Here is a 15,309-nt window from a genome sequence, read left to right as displayed (position 1 = left end):
TTTTTTCTAGCGACATTAAGAAGTGCTAAATCAAATCACTCCTGAGTCGCAGCACTAGCATGTTCTCTGGTTTTAGTTAATGTAATTTTATTACAAAATTCTGCCAATTTGTTTACATTCGTAGTTGTGGTATTTTTAACACTCTTTCAGGATAGATACAGTACTTTGGTTTTTAGTTAACCTAGTTCCTTTAATTTCTTCAAAATCTGTAATATTCGTTGTGCTACTGTACTATCTATGCTCTTCTACAGTGGATAGTCAATATTCTGTAGCATAATTGCCTATTTTAACAATTAAATATTTTTAACAAGTAATTTGCGTTATTTATTTCGAACTTATTCTTTCGATAAAATGAACTTTCGGTCGTACCGACGGGAGTGCGCAACCCTCAATTGTGTTCTGTCAATTGTTGAAACTGGAGAACAAAGGAATCGAGTGTGGTAGCGTGAGGACGCAGAAAAAAATAGGTGAGTTGATCTCACAGAGTATTTATCGTTAATAATTAATCTTAAGTACAATTGATCATTGCTAGACTTTCTAATTACGTGATAATATGGGTTATAACACTTTTCAATGTCTTGGTCTTGCTACGTGGTTGTGATGAGAGTGAGGTTAGGCTGGGCTGGCCCTCCGCCCTTCCTATTGCACAAACCTCGACTCTGTAAATAGAATTGATGTGACTGGTTGGCTCTCCACCAGGTCTTACTTTCTAATTACGTGATAATATGGGTTATAACGCTTTTCAATGTCTTGGTCTTGCCACGTGGTTGTGATGAGAGTGAGGTTAGGCTGGGCTGGCCCTCCGCTCTTCCTATTGCACAAACCTCGACTCTGTAAATAAAATTGATGGGACTGGTTGGCTCTCCACCAGGTCTTAGTGATATTTGGCCTTCCAGCCGATTTCTCCGTGGTACTCCGGGAGTAATCATATGGCTTGGCGCAGCACCTCTTGGCTCTCCAGAGTGCTGGGGATTGAGCATTGAAAGCGCTTCAGATTAGCACTTTTGGCCCTCCAAAGTGCGGAGTTTCAATATTCAAGTAAACTGAGTAGTACTCGAAATTAGAGATTGTAAAATCGTTGGGTCAAAGCGTACTGTTTGTTTATCTGTTGTCGCATCCTTGATGTTAACATAAATCTCAGACCCCATTTTTCTAATTTGTTACAGGAGCAGTGATGGTCCATCAACCGCTGATTGGTTAATTAATTAAGTAAATCAATGTAGCAAAGTCAATTTTTGCAAGGCCCGTCTTACAATTCGATAACATCCCTTCGACTTCACCTGAAGTACCATACTGCCAACTGAGTCTGTATTGGGTATTACCTCTTCAGCTGCAGTTAGGTATCTGTAGAAATTCTTTTTGTAGGTTCGATGAGAGTAAGAGACCGAAAATATAGTTTGTATTGGTTTATTTGAATATTGTCATACGTTGCGTATCTCTTAACTACTAACTTCGTCTCGAGGGGCTGAAGACCCAATCGACAGTTTGTCAATTCTAAACGGGGAGTGGGAACCGCCCGAGAGGGTAATGACATCTAACAGTATCCACCTTTCAAATTCTGCCAAATCTGTAATAATCGTTGTGCTACTGTGCTACTATCAACGCTCTTCTACAAGACAGTGGGTAGCCAATATTCGATGTGCTACTGTGCTACTATCAACGCTCTTCTACAAGACAGTGGGTAGCCAATATTCGATAACATCTTTTCGATTCGCCTGAACCATCATACTGTCAACTGAGCCTTTATTGTTACCATCTCTGCTGCTTCAGCTGATATTGTTTTGGGTATCCATCCTTGAAATTTTGCCAAATCTGTAAGAGCATGAGACTCTTAATCTCAGGGTCGTGGGTTCGTGTCGTTGGGCGCCAAAAATATATAACGCTTTTTTTGTTTTGTTATCATCTACCTTTTTGGTTTTGGCTTATTTTTTTGGCTTAGAGTGATTCCAGCTCCAGCCTACTAGATTAAGGGGCTCCACAACCTTAATTTTTGGGAAGATGTCACGCGGGGAGACGATAATACATCGACATTTGAGACATTTTTTTATATAGCTGACATTTGAGAATGTCAACTGTTATTTAAGCAAAAAAAAACACACTAACTTGTAATATACTTTCCTGAAAAGTTATGGGATAATAACTAAAATTTAATATTTTTTGGAAAGTATGTTTGAATGTGGAAGTATTTTGTTTGGCAGTAACATAAAAAAGATTTTTTAAGAACCCATTCATTTATACTCAATCTAATTTTTCCAAAGTGGGCGTAGAACAGAAGGTTTTGTAAAATCATTGAATTTTTTTAACAAAAATTAACTAAAAAGAAATACTAATAAAGTGTATGACTACTTGATGACATTACACATGCTCTCATTTGTGGAGACATACTCTGAACTAAAGTAGCAATTTGTTATTTGTGTTCTGAAAGCCGAATTTCTTGCAATCTACAAAAAAAACCTTTTGTAAAGTCCTCCGAGGAATTTCATGGGCTCTAATTTGTACCTATTTTATTTATTTATTTATTTTGAGATTAGGACTTTTAACTTGTACGTTGCCACACTATAGCTTTAGTCCCTGCTGCCATAAGCTCTCCTGTCACATTATTTGGAACATTTGGTCGAGTGTTTTTTGCTTTGTTCTACTACGGGAACTGCCATTGTTCCTATAGCATAGCCAAGCTCTACTAACTACTGGATTGTAGCACATCCAATCTTTGACCAGCTTCTTCTTAAGATAATCCTTCAACAAGAGTCACTATTTGGCGACTTTCGTGTCTGATGGTTTCTACATATTCATTCATGACGCACATTTTTTGCAATTCGATTTCGTGGTTTCTATTTGATAAATTTGAAAAATAGAATTGACACCTGTATGATTTTTTTGTGTTAGTCTTTATTCAGCTTATTTACCAAGAAGTAAAAGCTTCGCGAACTGCTACGTTCAGTAATTTTAATTCATTTTTAATCAGTGACTTTGCATTCAGAAGTTCAAATTTTGACCCCCTTTTGTTATCAAACTAGCGGGTGTTAATAACTAATTTATGCCAAGATTATAATATTGAATTATCTCTTAATTTCGATGTGTATATGTCGTAGGCATTCAATTCAATTAGGCATTCAATTCAATAATATCTACTGTACAATTTACACTAAAATTATCGGAAAATTTTACATAAATATATTGTAAAATAGTACATAACATACATAACACTTACCAGTGTACTAAAACCTCACAGTTTTTTTTTGTTCTTTTTTTTTTTATTATATATGTCTTATATCTCATACTACTCAGGTAACATTTCTTATTTTTTGACGATGTTTAGGAATATTTTCCACACAAAGAAATTTCAAATATCAAATTACTTTAATTAAATATAAAACGTAACATTACAATTTTCGTAAAAAACTTTTATGTGTTTAACAAAACAATATAGGAAAACGCGAGGCGATGGATGTCATTTACATTGAGTTGTATCGAATTTGATCTAAAAATTGTTTTTTAAAGTTTGTTCACATACCATAGGTGACTCCTATTCGCCCATGGTCTCCAAAAAAATCATAATTAGTAGCTCGTATATTTTAACAATTTGTTCATGAGTGTGATGACCTTTTTCTTATTTGCAGCTACTTTATTTCTAGATTTAATTGTACTTGTTAGGTGCATCTTCAAATAATTTCTCTGATAAAATTCCAGCGTGAATGAATTTTTTTGGATATTTTAAATTAAAATTAAATTACAGTGCAAATGCAATTATAAATGCGTCTGCAAACGTCCTATTTTCTTCGTCCATTATGTGGATTTCCACTAGAACGTAAAATTTTGTATCATCTCAAAATTGTTAATAAGTAATATGGTAACAAAGTAAATGCTAAATCAATTACCAGTTTTTAACTTTACGATGCTTGGGGCTGGAGTTTGATCTGGAATATTTGTCAAATCCTAAGAAAAACAACATAAAATATGTATTCCTAGACAGTACTTACATCCGTTTCTGTAAAAATTATATTTAGGTCTTCTTTAAAGTATTTTGAAACAACATCGAGCATTATCCAGCAATGATCGTCTTCACCCTGATCGGAATTTTCAATGACTTTGCTAAATGTAGTATTTTGTTATTTTTTTCTTGTATCAAAGCATTCATCACATCAACATTAATATTTTGTGTAAGTTTTTTGAAATGCCATAAAATACCAGCCTTTTTGAGCAAGATAGGTCATTTTGATTTTATGCCTTCCATGGTTCTTGATTCGTCGTTTAGAAATTGCCTTTGTTGAGAATATGTACTTTCTAATTCTTATAAATAGTTTTCATCACCCTCTTCAATAATAGTGTTTGGAATATTATTGTTCTTCACAGCTGGAGGATTCCAGGTAACAGTTCCAACATTTCTCCCAAATCTACTTTTTTTTGTTTACAACTGGATTTTTAGTTTCAGTGATGATTTGTCTTTTTTTGTGTGGTGTATTTAAGTAATTCAAAAGGAGGTCCAGGATTATAAGGCCGTAGCCTACTAGGAAGCTTTCCAGGAAGAAGTCCAGCAAATGGCGGAAATGCTGGAATTTGGCAAACTTTATTCAGAAAAAAAAGGAAAAGCAACAAAAAAATCTTCACTAAACTAAATGGTTAGTGTATTAAAGAATGATACTGATTGTGTCCTTGGTTTTTCTTTTAATTTTACTTGCAGCCTGATATATACCACTCACTGAGATATTGACAGAATTTAATTTTGCGTTCAATTTTTTACATAATTTGGTTGTAATGAAAGTACTTTGTGAACCCACATCAAACACTGCTCGACATGTCTGATAGTGATTATTGTTATCGACGATATCTATTAAGGCAGTAGGCAGTAAAATTTCGCTAGTCTCTGTGATCGCTTAAATAACTTACAGAATTTTTAGGTGTACTGGTTGCTAAATTTTCTGGGATATAATTTTCTGTTCCATTATGTAATAAAGAATTATGTTTGCATTTTCTGAAAAAACATCTATCGTTCGTGTGGCTGAAGCGTAGGCAATTTTTGCACAACTGGTGAGGTTTGACCAATTCAAGACGTTTCAAAATGTCAAGTGCTAAAAATTCCCCACATTTAAATAATTTATGTTGATTTTTACGCAATAAACAAGAATTATGGTTTACACGCTGTTCTATGCGTATGTTAGCTGAAAATCGTGGATTTGAATTTTTATTAAAACTATGTTTTTTTTTATAATAAAAATTTCATATTAATTTATTATTATGATAATGAGATGCATTTATCGCTAATGATTCTAACATTTGGCATCTCGTGGGTAAGAAACTTTTTTTGAATTTCAATATGTATATCTTCAAATTCCTGTAATATCGACTCGATTGACCTTTTTCGATTATTAATTTCGTCGAATTTGTTTTCATTATTAATTAATAGTTAATAGTTTTAAATTTAGTTTTAATTAATAGTTTTTAAATCTAAGTTATTTATTATGTGTATATATTTAATATAACTATCGTAAAGAGGTTTCCAATCTTTGAAGTTTAAGATTCTCCAAGTTTCGTCAGATAATTTTATCGTTTCTTCTGGGTGTAGATATAGTCCATTGAAAGACTTATGGGACGATTTCTAATGATATTGTTACTTTGATCCATATGGACTTGGAACAGATTGATCTTCTTTAGTATTTCTTCCATAATGTTTAATGTTTGGACTCCGGGATGACATAAATTTAAAGTTGGTAGGATAGAAGTATCACTTGGAAAAAAATCCTAAATTCGTTAGGGTGTTTTTGAATTCCGAACAAAATTTTTTAACAGTCGAAGGCACTATCAAAGAGTTTAGTCTTTTTGTTAAAATAAACAAAAGTGCTGTTTGGGAAGGGAGCGAAATAAAAAAAATAAAATTTGCGAAACTTTAGGAAAATAAAAAAATTCGTTAATGTTTCTAGGGGTGTTTGTCCGAACATACATTTTTTACAGTTGAAGGCCCTATTAGAGGGCTTGATCTACTGCAAAAATAAAGAAAAGCGCTGTTCGGGAAAGGAGTGAAAAGAATTTAGGTTTGCAAATTAGAGAATATCTAGAAAAATTTTAAAAATTTGTTGAGGTTCCTAGGAGTTTTTGTCCGAACATGAATTTTTCACAGTCGAAGGCCCTATTAGAGGGCTTTATTTTTTGCAAAAATAAACAAAAGTGCTGTTTGTGAAGGGTTAAAAAAAAAGTTTGCAAACTAGAGGAACTTTAGGAAAATTAAAAAAATGTGTTAAGGACTCTAAGGGTGTTTGTTCGAACATAATTTTTTTATAAATTAGATTAACTCTCGTAAACTTTTAAAAATTCGTTATGGTCCCTAGGGGTGTTTATTCAAACGTGTGTTTTTTGCAGTCGAAGGTCCTTTTAGAGAGCTTGATTCCCTGCGAGAAATAACAAAAGTGCCATTTGGGGTGGGGATGAAAAAAATAATAATAATAAAAATAAATAATAAAAAAAATGCAGAAAAATTGTCAAGGTTCCTAGGGGTGTTTGTCCAAACATGAATTGTTTACAGTCGAAGGCCCTATTGGAGGGCTTGATCTCCTGTAACAATAAACAAAATCGCTGCTTGGGATGGGGATGAAACAAATAAAGTTTGCAAATTAGAGAAACTTGAGAAAATTAAAAAAATTCGTTAAGGTTCCTAGGTGTGTTTGTCCGAACAATTTTTTACAGTCGAAGGCCCTATTGGATAGCCTAATCTCCTGCAAAAATATACAAATCTGCTGTTTGGGAAGGAGGTGAAAAAAATTTAGTTTGAATTGTCTGAATGTGAGAATAAAAAATGCAGAAATTAAATGCACTTTTAAGTTTTAATTTGTAATAGAAACACATTAGAATGGTTGGGAGATGTTCTACAATTGTGATATGCATATCATCGTGACAGCTTACTGATGTTTTTATAAATAATGATTTAAGAGTATTCTGACAATTTTCTTTGTGTGAACTTGGTTGTAGAAAACGAGAATGGGGAGAGGAAATGGTGGTAGCTCCTTGCGCGCAGCGATTATCTGGTCGACTGTAATATTCATCGTGCCAGCTCCATTTTTGGTGCTATCTTGGGTGCTAATTACAGAGTGGCACCGACATTGAATTTTTACATGGTTTCATACTTTCGAAACCCCATTCTTAGATTTATTTTTATTTTTAAACAGACTTTTTAAAAGAAAATTGGAACGCTTTTATTTTTATTTCTTAGGTTGGCAAGGTCAATACCAATGACGTTAGCCCTAATCATCCTTTTTGTGTTTTGTGATTTTAGCGTAGCGTTTTGACCTTGTTGCAAGATTGTAAAGTTTTTTCGCACTTGTATCTAGTGCTCGTGACTGTTATTTTTTGTGTTTGGTGCTGTATTATTAACTTGTGACCGTGGTATTTCAAAGTAGTGAAGGAGTGACAATGCTCCCCCAAAAACGGATCTTTCTCAATTCCCGAAAAGGACGAGGTAATAGCTCAATGGTCGCCTTACACTCAAAAAACGCTGCGGGGTCGCTAATAAGGTTGTAGAAAGACAGGTAAGAATATTTAAATCTTTTTTTGGACGACTTGTCTAGAAAATGACATATCAAGATTATAGCCTAGTTTGGAAAGTTAAAACGAAAGACCTAAAACACTTCTTTTAGAAAAAGCAGTCAAAAATAACAGCACGGGCGATAGAAATGTTCCGACGTTAAAAGTTTGCGTGGATAGTAGTTATTTATCGCCAACCGTCAGTAGATACATGCTTTACCATAGCGATTTCCGGAAATAAATATTGTATTCGAGATTTTATTATACTGTACAAATGAAGTATTTTACCTGACGCAAATATTTATCAACATAGCTGTCACTTTGAATGAAAATCGTTTGTCGCTTTCACGACTCCAACAGTAATCCATAATTGAGGTTGTGTTCTTATGTTGTTGACGATTGTGTCGTGTGTTATTTTATTTCATCAAATTGATATAAAATACGCGCTATCAGTGTGATGTTTTAGATATTTAAGGTAAGTCATCGCCTTAAAGTTAAACAACCGCCATGATTAATGCTTTTCTAATGGGATTCAAAAGTTTTTCGTTTTCCTTTAATCCTAGAAGTGTAGGAACATTACTTTTACATGGAAATGGCTTATAGGAAAAATGCAATGTCTTTCGTAAAGATTTTAGCAACTGTAGCTCAAAAATTTTGGTTTCCCGCAAGCTGCTGGACGAGTCGTCGGAGGAACGTCGACGGATCGCTAGCTGGCATCGTTTATGGTTAGAACTAGGGCGGTATCTGATCGCCTTCGAACCTCTAACTTTCGTTCTTGATTAATGAAAGCGTGTTTGCATGCATGGCTTAATCTTTGAGACAAGCATATAACTACTACTGGCAGAATCAACTAGGGAACTGTGTCTTTGTGTTTTTTGAGACAGACGAGAAAATAAAATTTTCATCGTCAGCGTTTATAAAGATGAAGAATATGTGCGTTTGTCCGAAACAATCTAACATAAAAGAAAGTAACGCCATTGCTGTTTCTTCTTTTCTTCGTACGATATAGATAAATGTATCGTAATAATCGTCGTCGCGGTCGTTAAACACCACAACACATATATCGGTCAATAAAGGCGTAATAATAATATTTGTAATAATATTTTTTGCCATTGCATATTTAAAAGTTCAAACATTCTCGCTTTTATTTATATATATATATTCTCGCTCGGACATTAGAAAGTTGACGCATTTATTATTTTATGTTTGTTTAAATCACAAACATTTATTAGTTCAACAAAGTTTGATTGCATTGCGTTGGACCGCCAACGTAAGAGAATACGTTTTGCCGCATCTGCAATCTCACTGTGAGGGAACCGGGCGTGTCACAAAATCACAAAGCAATCTCGGAAGCAAAGCCATATTCGCATTCGATAGCGGAAATGTGCGATAAACGTCGATAAACCGGAAGCAAATGCTGAACGTATACATAATCAGTCGTTTTGTCGTCGTCCATAGAATACACACTTTATGGAAAGGATGACACCCTTACCGACATCAGTTCCAAACTACAGCGCTACGTAATTCTGCGGTGGTACTCAAAACATTGGCGGGACATTCAAATACACCTTTAAAGCATGCTTCGTACTTTGAAATTTGAACGTTTTGTTATTTATTTGAAAAAACCAACGCAATTGATTGACTATAAACAAATATATCCGTAGATATTTTAAATACAAAAAATTCCAGTTGGTCTGATCGTTGTAAACAATTAACTGTATTTTTTTTTTAAATAAATATTAAAACATACAAATTATTTTTATCAAAATATTATCAAAAAAAACAACTATTAATATAAAACCAATTTTTGCTTTGCTATTTTATTGTCTACGAAAAGTACAAACTATCCAAAGGAATAAACAATACCTTGGTTGTAGAAAATGAGAATGGAGGAATTGCTCTACGTCCTGCTGTCGACGCCACCTTTCAAGAAATGTTAGATTTGGGGGTGATAAAACGTGAGGCTTTACCTTACGCAAGTTCAATGACGATTATGAAAAAGAAAGATGGAACCGTGAGAATTTGTCTTGATGACCGAATGATCAACTTCAAAATGATAGCCGATTGTCCACCATCGATTTGAGATCTTCGTACTGGCAAATCCTACTTTCGCCAGAAAATAGACAGTACACCGCTTTTCTGTACAAAAGTCGCAGTTACACATACCAAGTCCTACCCGATACAGTGCAGCCACTCAAGACCTAAACAAACTACTGAAAAAGGGTGAAAAATGGAGATGGGGACAAAATGAACAAGAAGCTTTCGATCGTGTAAAAGATTTGGTTTTCGAAGCAGTATTGCTACGTTAACCGGACCCGAATAAAATATTCTATGTCCAAACTGACTATTCAGGATTGGGGGCAGAATTGTATCAAATTCGGGAAGACGGTTCGCGAGGTGTGATCGCTTTTGCAAGTCGTTCTTTGAAATTACCTGAACTAAACTACACAACTACGAAAAAGGAATTTCTCGGAGCCGATCACCAAGCCTTGAAATTCCTGAGCCGTTGTCGATTGCTCAGAGAACGCCTAACCCGATGGACTTTGATTCTAGGACAGTACGACTACGAAATCGAGTTGGTAAAAGGAAAGGAAAATGTAGTTGCCGACAACCTATCGCGATACCCGTCCCACGATATAGCCAGTTATGAATATCCACATGAACATCCAATAGCAGCAATATTTGAAGTTGACAACACACCTGAAATTCCGCAACTAATGTCCGATCTTAAACAACATCAGTCAGATGATCCGGTTTTGAGCCAAATAATCGCCAACAAACAATCCGGTGTAGTCGCCCCAGATGCACGAAATCAACGGGTTTGGTCACAATATAATTTCACAAATAATGTGTTAGTTCACAGATCTCAATATTCTAACGACGCCGGCCTTGCCATACCTGAGAGTTTGGTAATTATGCTCGTGGATTACCATCACCAACTCCTGGGCCATTTCGGTGCAACCAAAGTGTACAATTCGATGAAGTGCGAGTAATACTGGCCAAACATGTACCGTACAATAAAGAAACGGTTACGAAGTTGTGATCTTTTTCAAAAAATAAAAAGTTCCAACCATCCACATCAGGGCCCATTAACACCAATTTTGTATGACCACATCGGGGACCTAGTTTGCGTTGACTTCTATGGGCTTTTACCAACCGGCCGAATGGGGGCGTCCTATGTATTTATGGTCATTGACGTCTTTAGCAAATTTCTCAAACTATCCATTGAGAAAAGCCACCGGCAAAATAGCTGCAAAACGACTTACAGAGGAATTCGCTGAGTACATTAAACCCAAATGTGTGTTAAGCGACCACGGGACAACTTATTTCTAACACTTGGCAGAATAGTTTGCGAGCTGTCCACATAAAACCAACATTTTCGTCCATTCGTCACCCTGAATCTAACCCCAGCGAGCGTGCAATGCGGGAGCTGGGTAGAATTTTCCGAGCATATTGTCGAGAAAATCACGCCAGTTGGGTCAATTATTTGAGTAACATCGGAGATTGCTTGAACTTCGTTCCACACATCAGTACCGGGTTTTCTCCATATAAAACCCTGTATAGCAGGAAACCGCCAAATCCATTAGATACAGTCATATCGGGTTTACTGCCAGTACATCTGCCGCTAACGAAAGAAGAAATTCACGAAAAGGCTTGTAAAAACTTGAGACACCCGCAAGCTTACGTCAGCAAAATCAAAGGGTGAAATTACCATATTAGAAATTGACGATTGGGTTCTCCTGAAGAACAAAGTAACTTCCGATACAAGAACGCCAAGTTCATGCCATTGTACAGTGGTCCGTACAAAATAATTGCCAAACCTCATCCGAACACGTACCAATCGCCGATCCAGTGACGAATGTAATCAAAGGGGTGTACAACATGAATCTATTCATCAGCGTAAATTATTAGAAGTCATGTTAAGAATTTGAGCTTCCTTACAACACCGTTTAATTTCAACAAATTTAATTCAACTTATTTAGCATTAAAAAAACATGTTATCATTAAAATGTTCAGAAATTATCGTTCCCAAGGAAATTTTCCAAGAACCGTAAAATTGTTACAAATCACCAGATTGGGTGGTCAAAAAGCCATGTGTTTAAAAAGTGGGTATGCAAAGATAAGGGAGTTGGCGACGGCCTGACGGTGCAGTCCAGGCGTTCAACTAATTTAATAGTTTTCTCACAAAATAATAATTAATTTAGGTTTGTTCAAATAGTAAAAATTTAGTGATAAAACGGTAAAGAAATCCAAGGCAGTAGATAACGAATGGGGGGACAACACAACACAACCTTGACCTTGAGTTTGACCCCGCCCATTTTCCCTCTCTTTCTTTCAAGGCCACTCGTTCTCTCTCTTACTTTTCAAGGCCAACCCCTCCCACTTCCACCACTTCAAGGCCAAGGCATTATTGGACCTTGATGTTTTCAAGGTCAAGGTTATTCATGCTACTCCCCACTTTTTCAAGGCCAACAACTTCCCTCTTTACTTATCATTCAAGGTCACTGCAGCTAATATATATAGAATTCAATACAAATTCAAAAACAGTATCTAATAAGTATTTCTCAATATTAAAGTAGTAAAAAATGTGGTATCGTTTTACTTGTGAAGGTGTCATAATAGTGGAAGAAACGTGTTTCCACAACCAGTTAGGACACATATCTTTGGAAGGTGGTTGGGAACGTTTCTTTAATAGAGTGGTTGTGTGTGAACAGTGCAGCACTAAGGACATTTCAATTATTAATCCAGATGGGTGGAATAATTCTTTAAGTATTGATATTACGTGTAATGAAGAAGAATTTAGAGTTACTTAGAAAATATGGTTTCCTTTGTCATAAGTGTAAAACTCCGTGTTACACAGCTAGCCAAGTGGATCCGGAAAATGCCCAAAAAATTATAGCTATATACCACTAACTTAAATCAGCATAATGGAAGTTGACAATGGTATGTAATATGAGATTGTATGTACTTGTAGAAATTAAGTTTTAAATGTTTTCAGATCCTTACTGCTACATGCTCTTTTGCCTATCTCCAAAGGACTGTGGTAACAGAAAATTCTTTTGTTTGAGATGTGTGAAGCTTATGGCAGTGAGATTTCACATTTGTCATCTACATGTGACTTCAGTGTTAAACTACAAGTGTTTTTGGTGTAATACAGTAATAGGACAGAATTCTCAGTTGTGTGGAAATAATTTAATAAACAGAATGACTGTTAAAATGTGGTATTTTAGTAGAGAGCGACAAATGATGTTTTATGATTCTGATGACTATGATTCTGACGACTCATCAAGTAGCTGTGATAGTGGTATAGAATGTTAGTTAATAAGAGTAGAAATTAGATATAAACAACTTGTAACCTTAGATTAAATTAGTATCTAGATTATTCTTTTGCTGTATGGATAAAAGTAAATAAATGAAGTTATATAATAAACAGACTTGTGATTCTCAACATAGTATTGATTCAACTCTGACAAAGAGAGGTTGGGGTCTAATAAATAAATTAATAAATAAATTACCCATTGAATTACATATACCGGGTTATCAGTTTTGTGGTCCTGGAACCAAATTACAAAAACGAATTGCACTTGGACATAGTGGTAGAAATAAATTAGATCAGGCTTGTAAAGAACACGATATATCGTACGCCAACGAAACTAATTTGCAAAAACGACACGAAGCAGATAAGTTATTATTAAGTAAAGCAGTTGAACGTTTAAAAGCAAAAGACGCATCGTTTGGGGAAAAAGCAGCTGCATTAGCAATTGCTGGTATAATGAAAGGCAAAGTAAAATTCGGAATGGGACCTAAAAGTAAAAAGGGTAAAAAAAAGAAGACAAAAAAACAACGAGAAATATGGTGGTTTTTTACCATTCCTATTACCACTATTAGGTGCTCTAGGCGCTTTAGGAGGAGGAGCTGCAGGGATAGCGACTGCTGTAAATAAAGCTTCGGTAGATAAAAAAATGTTGGAGGAAACTATGCGGCATAATAAAGCAATGGAAATGAGTAGCGGTAAAGGTGTAGGAAAAACTAAAGGGAAAGGTCTTTACATTGGTCCATATAAATGGTATCAGAAAAAAAACTCCCAGTAAAATTACCACGTCACGCCCTCACTAATATTGAAATAATAAAGTTTGCTCGACTATTACAAATTCCAAATTTTAGAGGTGTATATATGCGTAATAAATTACCGAAAATTATACATAAAAATGAAACAGGAATTATAAATTTAGATGAAGAAAAAAATAGTGGAACTCATTGGACAGCATATGTAAAAAATAAAAATAATATATTATACTTTGATAGTATGGGCAATTTAAAACCTCCAACAGAGATTATCAATTATTTCAAAAGTGATAATGATGGTAATAACATTACATACAATTATGATGGATATCAGAAAATGGGTTCATATAATTGTGGACAATTATGTTTAAAGTTTTTATATAGACACACATGCAAATTATAAGTTTAGTCGAATCAAAGATGCTGTTTGTATTAACAGGAAAATCAGCGATACTAAGTGCTGACTTTAATCCACCGATTGATGTTAGTGATGGTGTCTATGAACTGGGTGTTACAAATTTTGAAGTCTACAACAGTATACCGAATATTGATGAAGAAAATAATAAATTCTTTTTCGGGGATGTCGAATTTAAAATACCGACCGGTTGTTATCAATTAACCGATATAAACAACTATTTACAACATGTAATTGAAAAACAATTCAGTAATGACCTCTTATCTATTACTGCAAACAATAATACATTACATACACATATCAAAGCAACAAAAGATGTTGACTTTACCAAACCAAATACTATCGGACCAGTGTTGGGATTTAATAGTCAAATAGTTCCAAAAAATATTGGAAAAGATTCGGATAATATTGCAGACATAATGAAACTTAATTCGATTATGATTGAATGTAATATTACAATTGGAAGTTTTAAAAATGGAGAACCTGTACACATAATTTATCAATTTTTTCCAAACGTTCCACCTGGATTTAAAATAGTACAGTCACCAGATCATGTGATTTATCTACCCATTAGTGTTAAAACTATCAGAAATATTACACTTAAAATAATAGATCAAGATGAAAAGTTGGTCAATTTTCAACAAGAGACTGTAACAGTTGGATTACATTTGCAGAAGAAAGAAGAAAATGGGTATTAGTTTTAGAACTGACTCATATAAAAAGCAACAAAAGTGTAGAAAAACAGTTAGTACGAAACGAAACGTGCAACAATTAAGTAATAAAAATAAACTGTTTCTAAAATCATTAGGATTTGAATTATACACATAAAAAATGTTCGATATTGAGAAGGGTATTGAGTGGGATGAAGGTGTGGTAGGTTACAAATTTCAAAGTCATGAGGCATATACAGCCAGATATGAAAACACGGATGAAATTCGAATTCCTTTACAAGAAGATTTGTGTACACTACCATGTGATAGTTTAATTTTAATTGAGGGACAATTGGTTAAAACCGACGCTACAACCAATAAAACTGTACCAGCAACAGAAACCAAGTTTGTAAATAATGGTGTCGCTTTTTTGTTTAGTGAAATACGGTATGAAGTAAGTGGAGTAACTGTAGATACAAACACAAAGCCAGGTATTACAACAACTATGAAAAATCTGGCATCATTAAATCAAAGTGAAAGTCTGAAATTAACAATGTCTGGTTGGGATCTAAATGAAGAAGCCACTAAACCTATAGATGGATATTTTCAAGCATGTATCCCATTAAATCGACTATTAGGATTTGCAGAAGATTATAAAAATATAAT

General features: G+C 34.6%; 1 long non-coding RNA gene across 5 annotated transcripts; it reads left to right on the top strand.

The window, feature by feature from the left end:
- The first annotated feature begins 369 nt into the window (after window positions 1–369).
- On the top strand, window positions 370–14,783 carry LOC103314964 (uncharacterized). 5 transcript variants are annotated; one of them, XR_010335712.1, is made up of 8 exons: window positions 370–467; window positions 1,167–1,304; window positions 1,366–4,367; window positions 4,427–4,619; window positions 4,682–4,846; window positions 4,899–7,517; window positions 9,390–12,456; window positions 12,512–14,783. It is a non-coding gene; the product is annotated as an uncharacterized LOC103314964 (long non-coding RNA). The 5 variants fall into 5 exon arrangements; XR_010335709.1 differs by having other exon boundaries at window positions 1,167–1,315; window positions 4,682–4,839; XR_010335711.1 differs by having other exon boundaries at window positions 1,167–1,315; window positions 4,682–4,839; window positions 4,890–7,517.
- The last annotated feature ends 526 nt before the right edge of the window (window positions 14,784–15,309 follow it).

This window comes from Tribolium castaneum, chromosome 11 (genome assembly GCF_031307605.1).
Source record: "Tribolium castaneum strain GA2 chromosome 11, icTriCast1.1, whole genome shotgun sequence".
NCBI classification, from domain to species: Eukaryota; Metazoa; Arthropoda; class Insecta; order Coleoptera; family Tenebrionidae; genus Tribolium; species Tribolium castaneum.
Note: the sequence above shows the minus strand (reverse complement) of the source record. Positions and strands in the feature narration are given on the sequence as shown.